Genomic DNA, 15,928 nt, shown 5'->3' with positions numbered 1-15,928 from the left:
CTACACACACACACACACACACACACACACACACACACACACACACACACACACACACACACACACAGAAAAAACATTAGATCCTTTTGACCAATGGGGGAGGGAACCACTATCCAACCTCACCTGCGGGAACCAATCAGAGAGTAGGGCACTATCTGAGCAACCAATCAGCATGAAGCCCACTATCTGCAGCGTCCAATCAGCGCCCAGCAACGTGAGACAGTATACTCAGACCGGTATTTCCCGCGTGTTTACAAGGAAAATAAGCGGCGGGTGGTTGCTTCACCGCGAGAGAGAGAGAGAGAGAGAGAGAGAGAGAGAGAGAGAGAGAGAGAGAGAGAGAGAGAGAGAGAGAGAGAGAGAGAGAGAGAGAGAGAGAGAGAGGTCACTGTGAATGTAGTGTATGTATGTGTGTGTGTGTTACGTATATCTTCACTACTACTTGTTCCCAATTTCCACATTTCAGTACATAATATCGCGGCAGTTGTAAGGCAAATAACTTTACTATCGGGGGTTCGAGAGCGTGACTGATAAGACCTTAGGGAAATAAGGAATCAATGAATTAAGACAAACTAACATTAACTTAGATCAACCCGAAGCAAAACACTAGGACCGGTAAACACTTATTAATTTTTTTTTTTATTGGATTTTTGTTGCCCTTGCTTAGTGTCCCTCCTACATAAATATAGAAAAAAAAATAAAGAATTCAGGAAAGGCAACAAGACCTGAATGAACAGTTAAGTGATGCGCCCCTCTTGCAGCTTCCCTTATTTCTTATGTTCTTATGTTCTTATGTTCATACCACGATATTACACCAAGTTTCTCAATCAAGAGGTGAACTTTTTATATCTCTCAATGGTAACTCACGAATAATATAAAAATAAATAAATAAATAAATAACAAGGTGCTGACGTGACGTAAGCACAACCATTAATAAAAGTTAGTCAGCTGCTAATAAAATACCAACAATAACAGTGATTAAACAATACAAGATGGTCATTGAAGTCCCAGGAGTCCCGATGAACCCACCACACTCATACATAATGGCACGTATACTGAGAAGGTGGAAAATAAATACGAGAAACAAAATAACGGATCTGCGCAAACGGCCATATTTTGAAACACTTCTGCGCAACACCACTACGTTCAAAAGACTCTAGGTGAAGTAACACTGGTTTTCAAGGGTGTTTTAACGGTTCAAATGACTCCGCCGCACTTTCACTAATGTCAAAAGGCTCTAGTTGAAATTACAAGGGTTTTTAAACGTGTATTAACGAGTCAAGTGGCTGAATAACAAGATTTCTACATGACACAGCCTGCCTTCGTACCTCACTCTGCCTACCTGTCTGCCGAGGTGTGGCGCTGCGAGCCGTTGTGGTGGAGTTTGAAACGTATAACCACTAGTTAGGCGGTCGTTAACAATTGAAAAGGGGTTACAGAGAGAGAGAGAGAGAGAGAGAGAGAGAGAGAGAGAGAGAGAGAGAGAGAGAGAGAGAGAGAGAGAGAGAGAGAGAGAGAGAATCGTGGGTGGACGGTTGCTGCAATAGTCTTGTTAATAGTCATTATCATTATTATTAGTGGTTTTGGTGGTGGTGGTGGTGGTGGTAGTATTATTATTATTATTAGTAGTAGTAGTAGCAGTAGTAGTAGTAGTAGTAATAGTAGTAAAAGAACAACAACGACAACAACAGCAACAACAACAACAACACCACCACTTATCACATGTTTATAGTATACAAGAGAATTATTGTTGTTTTTATAAATATTGACGTTCTATCTATCTCATCACTTTATTATTTACCATTACTTGACATTACTAAACGAACGTGTGTGTGTGTGTGTGTGTGTGTGTGTGTGTGTGTGTGTGTGTGTGTGTGTGTGTGTGTGTGTGTGTGTGTGTGTGTGTGTGCATTAAAACTACCTCTTAGCCTTGCTCTCACCCTACTTATCTCCCTCCTCTCCCTCCTCTTCCTCCTCCTCCTCCTCCCCTCACCTGCCCTCATTAGCCAAGGTGAGGCTGACGCGAGTGCATCTTTAGCAAGTAGTGGAGAGGTGGTGGTGGAGGTTAATGGAGAGAGTGGAGGGAGAGAGGGAGAGGAGAGGTGAGAGGAGCGATAAGGCAAGGGAGGAGGAGGAGGAGGAGGAGGAGGAGGAGTTCTTATTTAAAATCTGAGGTAATATTTTTTTCTTTTTCTTCTTCTTATTATTATTATTATCATTATTGTTGTTGTTGTTGTTGTTGTTGTTGTTGTTGTTGTTGAAGCAATAAAAAAAAGGAAATAAAATAAAATACAACAAAAACAAAAACACGCACCACAAAGCAATAAAATACCGAACAATACACAACAACAACAACAACAACAACAACAACAACAACAACAACAACAACAATGACGAATAAGAGAAGGGAAGACGAGTAGGGAGGAAAGTGAGGAGGAAGTGAGCAGTACTGGTGGTGGTGGTGGTGGTGGTGGTGGAGGTAGTGGTGGTGGTGGTGGTGGTGGTGGGGGGTGAAGGGGGGTATGGAGCTATTGTGGTGTTGTCAGTGTTGTCACGAAGCTGTGATGAGAGAATCGCCATTATTGTTTCCTTCTTCTTCTTCTTTTCTCCTCCTCCTCCTCCTCCTCCTCCTCTTCCTTCTTCCAAGTTCCCATTTCTTCTTTCACTTCCTCCTTTTCCTCTTCTTTTTATTTCTTCTCGTCTTAGTTTTCCTTCTCTTCCATCTCATCGCGAGAGAGAGAGAGAGAGAGAGAGAGAGAGAGAGAGAGAGAGAGAGAGAGAGAGAGAGAGAGAGAGAGGAAATAGAGAAAGAAGTCGAATAACTCGTGAGGAAGAAATTCAATAATCTCTCTCTCTCTCTCTCTCTCTCTCTCTCTCTCTCTCTCTCTCTCTCTCTCTCTCTCTCTCACCATCACCACCATCACCACCACAACTGTAATTAACTATATATACGGGTCAACAACATTTTCCACATTTTTTCAGTGAGAGAGAGAGAGAGAGAGAGAGAGAGAGAGAGAGAGAGAGAGAGAGAGAGAGAGAGAGAGAGAGAGAGAGAGAGAGAGAGAGAGAGAGAGAGAGAAATGGATGTGGGCATGGGGGACGGAAAAGAAGGAAACGGAAGAATGAGGAAAGAAAACATTGGAGGGAAAATGGAAAGAAGAGAAATGACAAGAGGAAGAAAGGAAGGAATAAGAGAAAGAGTGGAGAATTGCAGAGAATATTACAAAAATGAGACGAAGAAAATGGAACAGAAAAAGGAGGATAAATGATTGAGAGAAAGGAAGTGAGGAGAGAGAACACCGGAGGAGGAGGAGGAAAAGAAAGAAAAAGAAAAGAAAAAATGAAGGAAAAGAGAAAGAAAAGAAGGAAAATAAAAACGAAAAAACAGACCGAGAATGAGAGAAAAAAAGGAAAAGAAAAAAGGAGGAGAAAGAGGAGGAGGAGGAGAACAAGAACATGAAGAACAAGAACACGAAAAGGAGGAGGAGGAAGAGGAAAAAATGTGAAACGAGAAAAGAACAGAAATAGGAGATAGAGGAAGAAGGGGAAAAAAATTAAGTAGAGGGAAAAAAAAGAAAAACAGGAGGAGGAGGAGGAGGAGGAGGAGGAGGAGGAGGAGGAGGAGGAGGAGGAGGGTGAACCAGGTAGTTACATTAGCAACACACAGCCACTAATTAATTAACTCAATTAGCAAGATGTCAGAAATTCAGATATATGGTGTAATGGGCGGCAGGTGGGCGGGAGGTGTGGGGGCGGGGGCAGAGGGAGGGGGGCGGCGCGCCATATTTCACCTATCCTGGGAAAAAAATGTGTACGTATGTTCGCTATACATGTGTTATTTTACTTTAATTAATCTTCCCTTTGGTTAATATTTTCTTGAATTTTCCTTTATTCTTTATTTTGCTCTTTTACTGTGTTCTCTATCCACGTGTTTATTTTTTTCTTCCCTTTGTTTAATCCCTTTGTTTTGTTTTTTTTATGCTTTATTTCCTCTTCCCTTTGTTTATTAAGTTTGCTCTATATATTATTTCATTTTTCCTTCAGATTATCCTATTTTCTTCCTCCTTGTCATCCTTCCTTTATTTTCTTCTTACCTTATTTCATTCTCATTTTCGCTAATCTTCCCCCTTCATATTCTCCCTTTACTTTCTTCTCCCTATATTCTATCCTCCCTTTAGTTTTATTCTCCCTTTACTCTTTTCTTATTCTCCTTCGCTATATTTTCTTGTGTTCGTTTTCTTTCTTTGTTTTATTTCTTATTGGTTGTTGTCCTTTTGTTGTTAGTAGTAGTAGTAGTAGTAGTAGTAGTAGTAGTAGTAGTAGTAGTAGTAGTAGTAGTAGTAGTAGTAGTAGTAGTAGTGGCGTTATGCTATTATTTCTATTATTATTACTATTATTTATATATTATTGTACATCAGACATCCTGCACCCACACACACACACACACACACACACACACACACACACACACACACACACACACACACACACTGATAAATAATAAATAATAAGAACATGTTAGTAGATAAAAAATGCAATTAAAACTATCTCTCTCTCTCTCTCTCTCTCTCTCTCTCTCTCTCTCTCTCTCTCTCTCTCTCTCTCTCTCTCTCTGTCACTTCCTTCTTCCGTCCACATCACTCTCTTATCTTCCCTTACTCTCCACCCTGACAGCCAGCCATCCAGCCTTCCACCCACCCTATCCACCCATCCACCTTCCCTCTCCCCCTCCATCCACTCCGCCCACCAACACATCCACCCTCAGTTTTTCTTCCATATATCCTCACATTTCCACATATTCACACATCCACCTTGTTATTATTATTACTCTCTCTCTCTCTCTCTCTCTCTCTCTCTCTCTCTCTCTCTCTCTCTCTCTCTCTCTCTCTCTCTCTCTCTCTCCAATTTACTTTAAGACTTCAGAAGCAAGAATTGAAGTGTATCCGATTAGTGGAATTTATTAATGAAAAGTGAGGTTAGGTTTGGGAGAGTGGGAGAGGCAGGGAGAGAGAGGGAGAGGGAGATTATGGAGGGACAGGGAGAGAGCGAGAGGGAGAGGGAAAGGGAGAGTAAAGGGAGGGGTAACTTGACAAAGGGAAAACCGATCATGTCCGGAGCGGGGAAGGGAGAGTAAGGGAGAGTAAGGGAGGGGATGAAGGGGTGTCAGGCCTGTCAGGGGGGGTAAGGGACGCCGCCATATTGGTTGTGACAGGTTGACAGGCCCCGCACAGCTTATTTCATTTGTTTCTCACATGCTCGCCAGGGTGTGAAGCGCTGAGATAGTGATGGGGGGAGGGGGAGGGGGAGGGGGAGGGGTGGTGGTGGTGGTGGTGGAGGAGGGTGAGGAGATAAAGAGAGGCGAAGGGACGAGAGAGAGAGAGAGAGAGAGAGAGAGAGAGAGAGAGAGAGAGAGAGAGAGAGAGAGAGAGAGAGAGAGAGAGAGAGAGAGAGTATACACAAGCAACCATTTTTTATCCCTCTCCCCGACACCAAACACACACACACACACACACACACACACACACACACACACACACACACACACACACACACGGACTGACATACACACACACAGTTTCATCTTCACGTATTTGTAAACAAGGAAATACACATAAAAAGAAAGAGAGAGAAAAAGAAAAACACAAATAAAACGATAAATAAACGTAAGCATTTCTGGACAACAACGAAGGAAGAGGAGGAGGAGGAGGAGGAGGAGGAGGAGGAGGAGGAGGAGGAGGAGGAGGAGGAGGAGGAGGAGGAGGAGGAGGAGGAGGAGGAGGAGGAGAATATTAAAGAGAGGAGAGGAAAAAGAAACACAAGAAGGAAACGAAGAAGAATACATTATAAGAAACCTGTGTCCGTTTTAGTGTGTGTGTGTGTGTGTGTGTGTGTGTGTGTGTGTGTGTGTGTGTGTGTGTGTGTGTAAGCATCCATCCATCTAACAAACACACACAGAAACACACATGCACAAAAACAAAGCCATATAGTCGTACCTACACACACACACACACACACACACACACACACACACACACACACACACACACACACACACACACACACACACACACACACACACACAGAGTCGTTGTTTGCTTGTTTGACTGAGAGAGAGAGAGAGAGAGAGAGAGAGAGAGAGAGAGAGAGAGAGAGAGAGAGAGAGAGAGAGTGGACGGCTGCATGCAAATGACGGAAAAGAGGCTTGTGTGGGTTTCCTTACCAGAGAGAGAGAGAGAGAGAGAGAGAGAGAGAGAGAGAGAGAGAGAGAGAGAGAGAGAGAGAGAGAGAGAGAGAGAATTTAGGAAGAACTGATCAAGAAGGGCAGACTAGGAAAAGGAAGTGATAAAGAGTAAACAAGGAAAAGGAAGAGAAATGGAGAGAAAAATGTAATAGGAGAAGAGAATGGAAGACAGAATGAGAGATAGAAGTTAATGAAAGAACAGAAAAGGAAATAAACTAAGAAATGAGAGAAAAAAACGTTATCTGTTAAACATAGAGAGAGAGAGAGAGAGAGAGAGAGAGAGAGAGAGAGAGAGAGAGAGAGAGAGAGAGAGAGAGAGAGAGAGAGAGAGAGAATATTGAGGGATGCTGGAGAAGATTAGAGAACAGAGGGAAGGGAGTAAAGGAGGGAAAGTAGAATAAATGAAGGAAGGAGGAGGAAAAACAGAAAGCAAGAAGGAAGTAGAGGAAAGGAAAGAATGAATGAATGAAGGAATGAAGGAAGGAAGGAAGGAAGGAAGGAAGGAAGGAAGAGGGATATTAAGGAGGAGAAACCGAAGAAGAAGAAAAATTAGAGACATGATAAGAGAGAGAGAGAGAGAGAGAGAGAGAGAGAGAGAGAGAGAGAGAGAGAGAGAGAGAGAGAGATTGGTAGGCTTTTAAGTTAATAGTATCTGGTTTATGGTAGTGAGGATAATGCTCTCTCTCTCTCTCTCTCTCTCTCTCTCTCTCTCTCTCTCTCTCTCTCTCTCTCTCTCTCTCTCTCTCTCTCTCCCCATCAAACATTTTTCCTCCCTTCCCTCTGCCTCCTTCAAGTTTTTCATCCCCCTCTCCCTCTCCCTCTCTCCTACCCCCCAAAAAAATTACCTGGGCCCTGATGGCATAATTACCTCACCTGATTACCCCCCACGCCTTATATTTCCTAATTAGGCCTATTACCTCACACCTGCCTATTACCTGGGCCATTAACTCTTAGCTCCCACCCATTACCGTCTCATAGTCCTGCCCATTAGTGCCTCATAATGGTGTGCTCTCAAATTTACCTATTTATTTGATTTTCTTTTCTTTTTTTTTTTTTTTTTTGTTTATTTATTTCTTTCCGTGTTAGTTTTTTCCTTGTATTTTTATTAGTTTTTTTTTTATTTCGTCCTTAATTTGCTTTATTTTTTTTACTACTACTACTACTACTACTACTACTACTATTATTATCATGACTGTTATCGTTATTATTTCCTGTTAGGTAAGAGAAAAAGGAAAAGAGAGAGAGAGAGAGAGAGAGAGAGAGAGAGAGAGAGAGAGAGAGAGAGAGAGAGAGAGAGAGAGAGAGAGAGAGAGAGAGAGAGAGAGAGAGACTTACCTATCTCTTTGTCTTTCTTTCCTTCCCTCCCTCTTTCCTCCATAGAGAAACACACCACCACCATCACCACCACTATCTCCACCACCATCACCACCATCACCACCATACATCTCCCTCCTTTTGTCCTTCGATTATAGCATTCATCTCCCCTTTCCCTTTCCCTCCCCGCACTCCTTCTCCTCCTTCTCCTCCTCCTCCTCCTCGCCTTCCTTCCTCCCTCGACCCCTCCTTATCTCCACCCTCTCTTTCTCTCTCTCCCTCTTATCTCTCCTCCGTCCCCACTCTCTCATTTTTCTTTCCTTTCCTTCCTTTCATCTCTCTCTCTCTCTCTCTCTCTCTCTCTCTCTCTCTCTCTCTCTCTCTCTCTCTCTCTCTCTCTCTGATATAATTATATTTTTAAATTTATCCATATTTTTCTTCACTCAATAGTTACATTATTATGATCTCCTCCTCCTCCTCCTCCTCCTCCTCCTCCTCCTCCTCCTACTACTACTACTACTACTACTAATACCACCACCACCACCACCACCACCACCACTACTACTACTACTACAACTACTTTGAATCTAGTTTCCCCACAGAATAATCATCAAATGCGAATCTTCCTTTTCTTCCTTCCTTCCTTTCTACCACCTTCCTCCACCACCACCACCACCACCACCACCTCCTCCTCCTCCTCCACCGCCATTCTTCCCTCGGACACAATATCTCACCCCCGCGGGCGTGAAATATACGCTAGATCGGAAAATGACAAGAAGTGCTTTATCATGAGATCGACTTGGAGGGAGAAAAGAATGAATAAGGTGGCGGTAATGAAGCGCCCTCCCTCCGTCTTGCCTCCCGCTCCACTGACGGAGACTGATCGAGGGAACGCCGGCCAAGGTAGAAGAAGGACGGTGTGTGGAGGAGATGCGGGAGGAGACTTTGCTGTGTACATTGGATTATGAAAGGAGTTTGAGTGTGTGTGTGTGTGTGTGTGTGTGTGTGTGTGTGTGTGTGTGTGTGTGTGTGTGTGTGTGTGTTTTTGCTTTCCTTTATTTTTGGCTTTTATTTCGTTTTTGTTTTGTTTGTTTGTTTGTTTGTTAGTTAGTTTGGTGCGTGTTGAGGTATTCTAGTGATTATGATGGTCATTGTTGTTCTTGTTGTTGTTGTTGTTGTTGTTGTTGTTGTTATCAGTAATAATAGCAGCAGTAGTAGTATTAGTTGTAGTTATCAATATTTTTACTACTAGCATTATCACTATTATAATCATTATTACTATGATGATGATGATGATGATGATGATGATGATGATGATGAAAATAACAGTAACCCTTCTCTTCATCTCTTTCAATCCACCTTTTTCCTCTTTCCAGTTATCCACTTTTAGATCCCTTTACCTGCCTTCCCTACTCCTCCTCCTCCTCCTCCTCCTCCTCCTCCTCCTCCTCCTCCTCCTCCTCCCCCTCCTTCTTAACCCCCTTATCACCAGGTAATTACCTGGTAAGCACTCATTAGCTGCTAATAATCTTAATTACTCTACCCCCAAAATCAACTCTCTCTCTCTCTCTCTCTCTCTCTCTCTCTCTCTCTCTCTCTCTCTCTCTCTCTCTCTCTCTCTCTCTCTCTCTCTCGGTAGTAACAGTAGCAGTGCAAAAAAAATCATTATTACGATACGAGAGAGAGAGAGAGAGAGAGAGAGAGAGAGAGAGAGAGAGAGAGAGAGAGAGAGAGAGAGAGAGAGAGAGAGAGAGAGAGAACACGTGTATGCTAATTCTCTCCCTCTTGTTTTAAGCGCTGAAGGGCTCTCGACTTCTCTTCCAAAAGGGAGGAGGAGGAGGAGGAGGAAGAGGAGGAGGAGGAGGAGGAGGAGGAGGAGGAGGAGGAGGAGGAGGAGGAGGGAGTGTCTTACCCCAAGGACCCTCAAGATCTAACACGCCGCGCAGTTTGTTTCTCTCTCTCTCTCTCTCTCTCTCTCTCTCTCTCTCTCTCTCTCTCTCTCTCTCTCTCTCTCTCTCTCTCTCTCTCTCATATTATACAAGACATTTATCGCAAGCTCTTTTTCTCACGTTTTCTTTCATAAATAAACGCAAGAGATTTATCATTTTTACCTGAGAGAGAGAGAGAGAGAGAGAGAGAGAGAGAGAGAGAGAGAGAGAGAGAGAGAGAGAGAGAGAGAGAGAGATAGGTACACATTAACAAAAAGGATAACGTATACCTCTCTCTCTCTCTCTCTCTCTCTCTCTCTCTCTCTCTCTCTCTCTCTCTCTCTCTCTCTCTCTCTCTCTCTACTGGAGGGGTCTTTCCTGCAGTCGTGGCACAGGTGGAAGAAAGCTCCTTCAGGTAAGAGGGAAAGGGGAAGGGAGAGGGAGAGAAGGGAGATGGAGAGGGAGAGAGGAGACTGGAGAGGAAAGAAGAGGATAAAGGAGGAAAAAAAGGAGCATCTGCACTGCTCACTTCTGGAGGAGGAGGAGGAGGAGGAGGAGGAGGAGGAGGAGGAGGAGGAGGAGAAAAGAAGATAAGGGAGAGAAAGAACGAAGGGTGGGAAAGAAGGAAAAGAAGTTGGACAGATGAAGGAAAATGCATTTAAAAGATGTAACTGAGAGGGAAAGAGAAGGAAAGAGAAATAAAAGGAGAAGTAGAAAAGTGGGAAGGAGGGAAGACGAGAAAAAAAGAAACAAGAGGTGTAAGATAGATGATAAGAACGGTGTGAAAGAGAATGAATAGAAGGAGAGAAACAAGAAACAGGTGAGATACAAGAGAGAAGAAAGGAGGAGAAAGAGAAAAATGAGAAAGGAGGGAAGAAAGGAAGAAAAGAAAAATAGATGAAGGTAAAAAATGCGTGTATTTGAAGAATGTGAAAAAAGAAAGAAAAAGAGATAGATAAGAGCCAGCAGAGAAGGAAAGGTAGTGAAGGAAGGAGAGGAAGAGGAAGGAAATGAATGAAGGAGAAAGAAAAAATGAAGGAAAGAACAAGGAAACAAGGGAGAAACGAGGAAAGGAAATAAGTGCATGTGTGAAAGAAGAGAAGGAGAAAGGACAAAGAGAAAGAAGAAACAAAAACAAGAATGAATAAAAGGAAGAACGAGATATAAATTAGCGAAGAAAGGAGGGTATGAGAGAACGAAAAGGAGGAGGAGGAGGAGGAAGGAAGGAAAGAAGAGAAGGAAGGAAAGAGAAAGAAAAAGAAAACAAAAAAGAAAACGGAATAAATGAAGGAATGAATGGAAAACGGGATATAAATTAGAGAAAGGGTGCGTGAGTGAAGGAAGAGGAGGAGGAAGAGGAGGAAGGAAGGAAGAGGAGGGAAGGAAGATACCTGAGTAAACAACATTAGCCACGTAAGAGAATGATTAAATCCACTCTACTTAATGAACGCCTTCCATCCAACAACAACAACAACAACAACAAAAACAACAACAACAACAAATGTGGAATCTAAAACATTTACTTTCCCTCAATTTATTTTTCACTACTTTCCCTTCAACTCTCTCTCTCTCTCTCTCTCTCTCTCTCTCTCTCTCTCTCTCTCTCTCTCTCTCTCTCTGAAATATCAAAAAAAAAATGTACGTTTCTCAAATATTTTTTCTCCATTTACGTACAAAAATACACACGCACTCTCTCTCTCTCTCTCTCTCTCTCTCTCTCTCTCTCTCTCTCTCTCTCTCTCTCTCTCTCTCTCTCTCTCTCTCTCTCTATTGACGTGGACAGATTGGAGATAAATGTGTCTCTCCGTCTCTCTCCAGCAGACTAAGAGACACCTGCTCTATCTCTCTCGTCAGCACAGGTGAGCAAGGCATTTACCTCCGTATCTCCATCAGGTGAGAGATAGCCAGGGGAGGGGGAGAGGGGAGACAAAGTGGGGAGAGGGGAGAGGGGGAGATTGCCAGAGGAAGAGAGGAATGAGGGGAGACAGTGAGATAAGGTAGGTTGGAGATCTCTCACTGCCTCCAGAATGAGAGAGAGAGAGAGAGAGAGAGAGAGAGAGAGAGAGAGAGAGAGAGAGAGAGAGAGAGAGAGAGAGAGAGAGAGTCTGTGTGCTCCTTTCTCTAAAATAGCGGTGATTTTAAGTATAAGATTCATTAAAATAAACTTAGTATCTAATTTTATACTCTCTCTCTCTCTCTCTCTCTCTCTCTCTCTCTCTCTCTCTCTCTCTCTCTCTCTCTCTCTCTGCAATTATTCTCACTACCATATATAGATTTTTTGTTACTGACATATCAATAAACAAATTAATCTCTCTCTCTCTCTCTCTCTCTCTCTCTCTCTCTCTCTCTCTCTCTCTCTCTCTCTTGATGACTATACAGGTGAATATTCATAAGATGATGAAAAAGGATAGTAGTAGTAGTAGTAGTGGTAGTAGTAGTAGTAGTAGTAGTAGTAGTAGTAGTAGTAGTAGTAGTAGTAGTTAGTAGTAGTAGTAGTAGTAGTAAAAATCTACCAAACCTTTCAACATTTCTCTCTCTCTCTCTCTCTCTCTCTCTCTCTCTCTCTCTCTCTCTCTCTCTCTCTCTCTCTCTCTCTCTCTCCACCAGTTAGTTCTTCCTCTTTACCTCTATTCCCTCTTTTATCTCTTCCCCTTACTCTCTTGTTTTCCTTGCCATTTCCCTCTCCCTCAGCACTCTCTCTCTCTCTCTCTCTCTCTCTCTCTCTCTCTCTCTCTCTCTCTCTCTCTCTCTCTCTCTCTCTCTCTCTCTCTCTCAGCGAACACGAAACAAAATAATAAAAATATAAATTATATTAAGAGAATTCTAATATAAAAAAAACTAAAGATTCAATTTTCAGCAGATAAATGTAGCGAGAACCTGATGTTAATTCCTCCTCCTCCTCCTCCTCCTCCTCCTCCTCCTCCTCCTCCTCCTAATTCGTCTTCCTAAATCATAAACTTGCTACATTTTGATCCACCGACTCCCGCCTCGTTTATCCTTGGAGGAGGAGGAGGAGGAGGAGGAGGAGGAGGAGGAGGAGGAGGAGGAGGAGGAGGAGGAGGAGGAGGAGGGGAAAGACAGAAGAGGAAGAAGGGAAGAGAAGGAATGAAGAGCCTTGAAGGAAGACGTACTGCTTGACATCAAGTGAGGAGGAGGAGGAGGAGGAGGAGGAGGAGGAGGAGGAGGAGGAGGAGGAGGAGGAGGAGGAGGAGGAGGAGGAGGAGGAGGAGGAACAAGACATAAAAGATACATATTATTAAGCGAAATGATAAAGACTGTCACAAGAATAGTAGTAGTAGTAGTAGTAGTAGTAGTAGTAGTAGTAGTAGTAGTAGTAGTAGTAGTAGTAGTAGTAGTAGTAGTAGTAGTAAAAGAATACAAGAAAACCACATAAACAAACAAATATTCCGACTTTCTCTCTCTTCCAGGAATTGATCTTTTATTCTCTCTCTCTCTCTCTCTCTCTCTCTCTCTCTCTCTCTCTCTCTCTCTCTCTCTCTCTCTCTCTCTCTCTCTTTGTTAATTTCAGGATAAGAGTGAAAAGGAGAAAAATAAGAAGTGAATATTGACAGAAGAAAGAGATAATATGAATAGAAAATCTCTCTCTCTCTCTCTCTCTCTCTCTCTCTCTCTCTCTCTCTCTCTCTCTCTCTCTCTCTCTCTCTCTCTCTTATCCCAGAGAGAGAGAGAGAGAGAGAGAGAGAGAGAGAGAGAGAGAGAGAGAGAGAGAGAGAGAGAGAGAGAGAGAGAGAGAGAGAGAGAGAGAGAGAGAGAGAGAGAGAGAGAGAGAGAGAGAGAGAGAGAGAGAGAGAGAGGTAGGTAGGTCATTATCGGTGACGTCACTCTGGCAGTAGTCCAACCTTGAACACACACACACACACACACACACACACACACACACACACACACACACACACACACACACACACACCTGCCTGGACTTATTGCTTCTCAGAGACATGAATCACACGGTTTATACCTATCGATTTATCGGTCCTAGGGAGAGGCAGTGAAAGGGAGAGAGAGGGAGAGGGAGAGCAAGGGAGAGAGCGTAAGGGAAATACCGTACATAGATTCCCATACAAGAGAGGAACAGGTGTGTTTTGCAGGTGTGTAGTAGTAGTAATAGTAGTAGTAGTAGTAGTAGTAGTAGTAGTAGTAGTAGTAGTAGTAGTAGTAGTACAATTAAATTAATTAGTAGTGCAGGTGTGAATTAAACAGGTGTGTTAGTCAGGTGTGGAAAGAAAAGGGAAGGGAAGGAAAGGAAAGACAAGAAAAACAAAGGAAAATTAAAAGAAACTGGAAAAGGAAGAAAAAAGAAGAGAAGGACAAAGGGAAAGAAAAAGGAAGGAAAAAAAAACAAAGAATGAAACCGGAAAAGAAAAGGAAGAGAAAGAAAGGGAACGAAGAGGAAGAGAAAGAGGAAGGAAAAGGAAGGGAAGGAAAAAGGGAGAGGAAGGAAAAGGAAGCAAGGATGATTCGTAAAGGTAAAAGGTAAGGAAGGATCTAAAAGCAGGAGGAAAAGGAGGAGGAGGAGGAGGAGGAGGAGGAGGAGGAGGAGGAGGAGGAGGAGGAGGAGGGGTGGATCAGCTTCGATTTACGTGCATATTTATCATGGCGCGCCTCCTCCTTTGACGGTGGAGGAGGAGGAGGAGGAGGAGGAGGAGGAGGAGGAGGAGGAGGAGGAGGAGGAGGAGGAGGAGGAGGAGGAGGAGGAGGAGATGAATCTTTCTGGGGGTATCGGGGGGGAGTGGTGTTAGATAAGGCGTCTTCTTCATCTATTACACACGCACTCTCTCTCTCTCTCTCTCTCTCTCTCTCTCTCTCTCTCTCTCTCTCTCTCTCTCTCTCTCTCTCACTGGCCTACATTTCTCGGTATCTATTTACTATCTTTGTATCTGAATTGATCTACCACCTCCTCCTCCTCCTCCTCCTCCTCCTCCTCCTCCTCCTCCTCCTCCTCCTCCTCTTCTTCCTCCTCCTCCTCCTCCTAGTCAATCTCCAAGACACTTCATATTTTTTTTTCATCCTCAGCTGAAAGACTCCTCCTCCCTCTCCCCCTCCCCCTCCTCCTCCTCCTCCTCCTCCTTCTCTTCCTCTTCCCACACCTCTCAAAGAAGATCAAAGGGGGGCGCCTCTCCTCCAGGTGGAGTTATCAGCACCAGGTAATTGCACCTCCGTCCCCCCCTCTTGAGGCCTCCGTCAGTGGGTCAACAGGCCTATGTAATTAGAGAGAGAGAGAGAGAGAGAGAGAGAGAGAGAGAGAGAGAGAGAGAGAGAGAGAGAGAGAGAGAGAGAGAGAGAGAGAGAGAGTTACCAAAACCTCTCTCTCTCTCTCTCTCTCTCTCTCTCTCTCTCTCTCTCTCTCTCTCTCTCTCTCTCTCTCTCACTATTGCCGGGGATGACATTGGTGATAAGGCATTCATCTCCCTCCCTACCTCCATATCTCCCTTTCTCCCTCTCCTCTCCACCCCTCCCCGTCCCTCCATCTCTCCCTTCCTTCCTCCATCCATCGTTATTTCAAGTCATTAGGCCTCCGACTCTCTCTCTCTCTCTCTCTCTCTCTCTCTCTCTCTCTCTCTCTCTCTCTCTCTCTCTCTCTCTCTCTCTCTAACGAAGAATCGATAAAAAAAATAACTTCGTGATCTCGATTAATCTTTTAACCAGAATTCTGCTTATGACACACACACACACACACACACACACACACACACACACACAAACACACACACCTTTCACACACCTTAAGACACGTACACAGTATTTTTCTCCTCTTTCCTCCCTCCCTCCCTCAGTCCCTCCAACCTCATACGTGTTATCTCCTCTCCCCTGTCCTTCTTCCCCCTCCCATCCCCCTCCCCAAGACACACCTGCGTGGCACCTTAATCGTGGCACCTTTTTAACATGGCATTCTAATCTTCTAGTCTAGATTTACCTGAGCGTGGGATGAACAAAGAAGTCTGCTTTTTTTTTCTTTTTTCTTTTTTTTTGAGATTTAGGTGGTAAAGTTAAATCTCTCTCTCTCTCTCTCTCTCTCTCTCTCTCTCTCTCTCTCTCTCTCTCTCTCTCTCTCTCTCTCTCTCTCTCTCTCTCTCTCTCTCTCGTGTGTGTGTGTGTGTGTGTGTGTGTGTGTGTGTGTGTGTGTGTGTGTGTGTGTGTGTGTGTGTGTGTGTGTGTGTGTGTGTGTGTCTGGTTTTGAATATCAGCTGAGTAGAAGGACAAACTTCCTCCTCCTCCTCCTCCTCCTCCTCCTCCTCCTCCTCCTCCTCCTCCTCCTCCTCCTCCTCCTCCTCCTCCTCCTTACTCAGGAAACTGTCGGAATGGTAGAGGGAGAGTCAGGGACGAAGAAGAGAAGAAGGTAGAGAAGAGAGACTGGGAGAGAGGGGGATGGAGAGAAGGAAAGGGAGAGTAAGAGAAGGAAAAGAAAAGAAGAAAGTTTAGAAGA

The sequence above is a fragment of the Scylla paramamosain genome, chromosome 30 (genome assembly GCF_035594125.1).
Source record: "Scylla paramamosain isolate STU-SP2022 chromosome 30, ASM3559412v1, whole genome shotgun sequence".
In the NCBI taxonomy this organism is placed as follows: domain Eukaryota; kingdom Metazoa; phylum Arthropoda; class Malacostraca; order Decapoda; family Portunidae; genus Scylla; species Scylla paramamosain.
The sequence above is the reverse complement of the archived record's forward strand: the minus strand, read 5'-3'. Positions refer to the sequence as shown.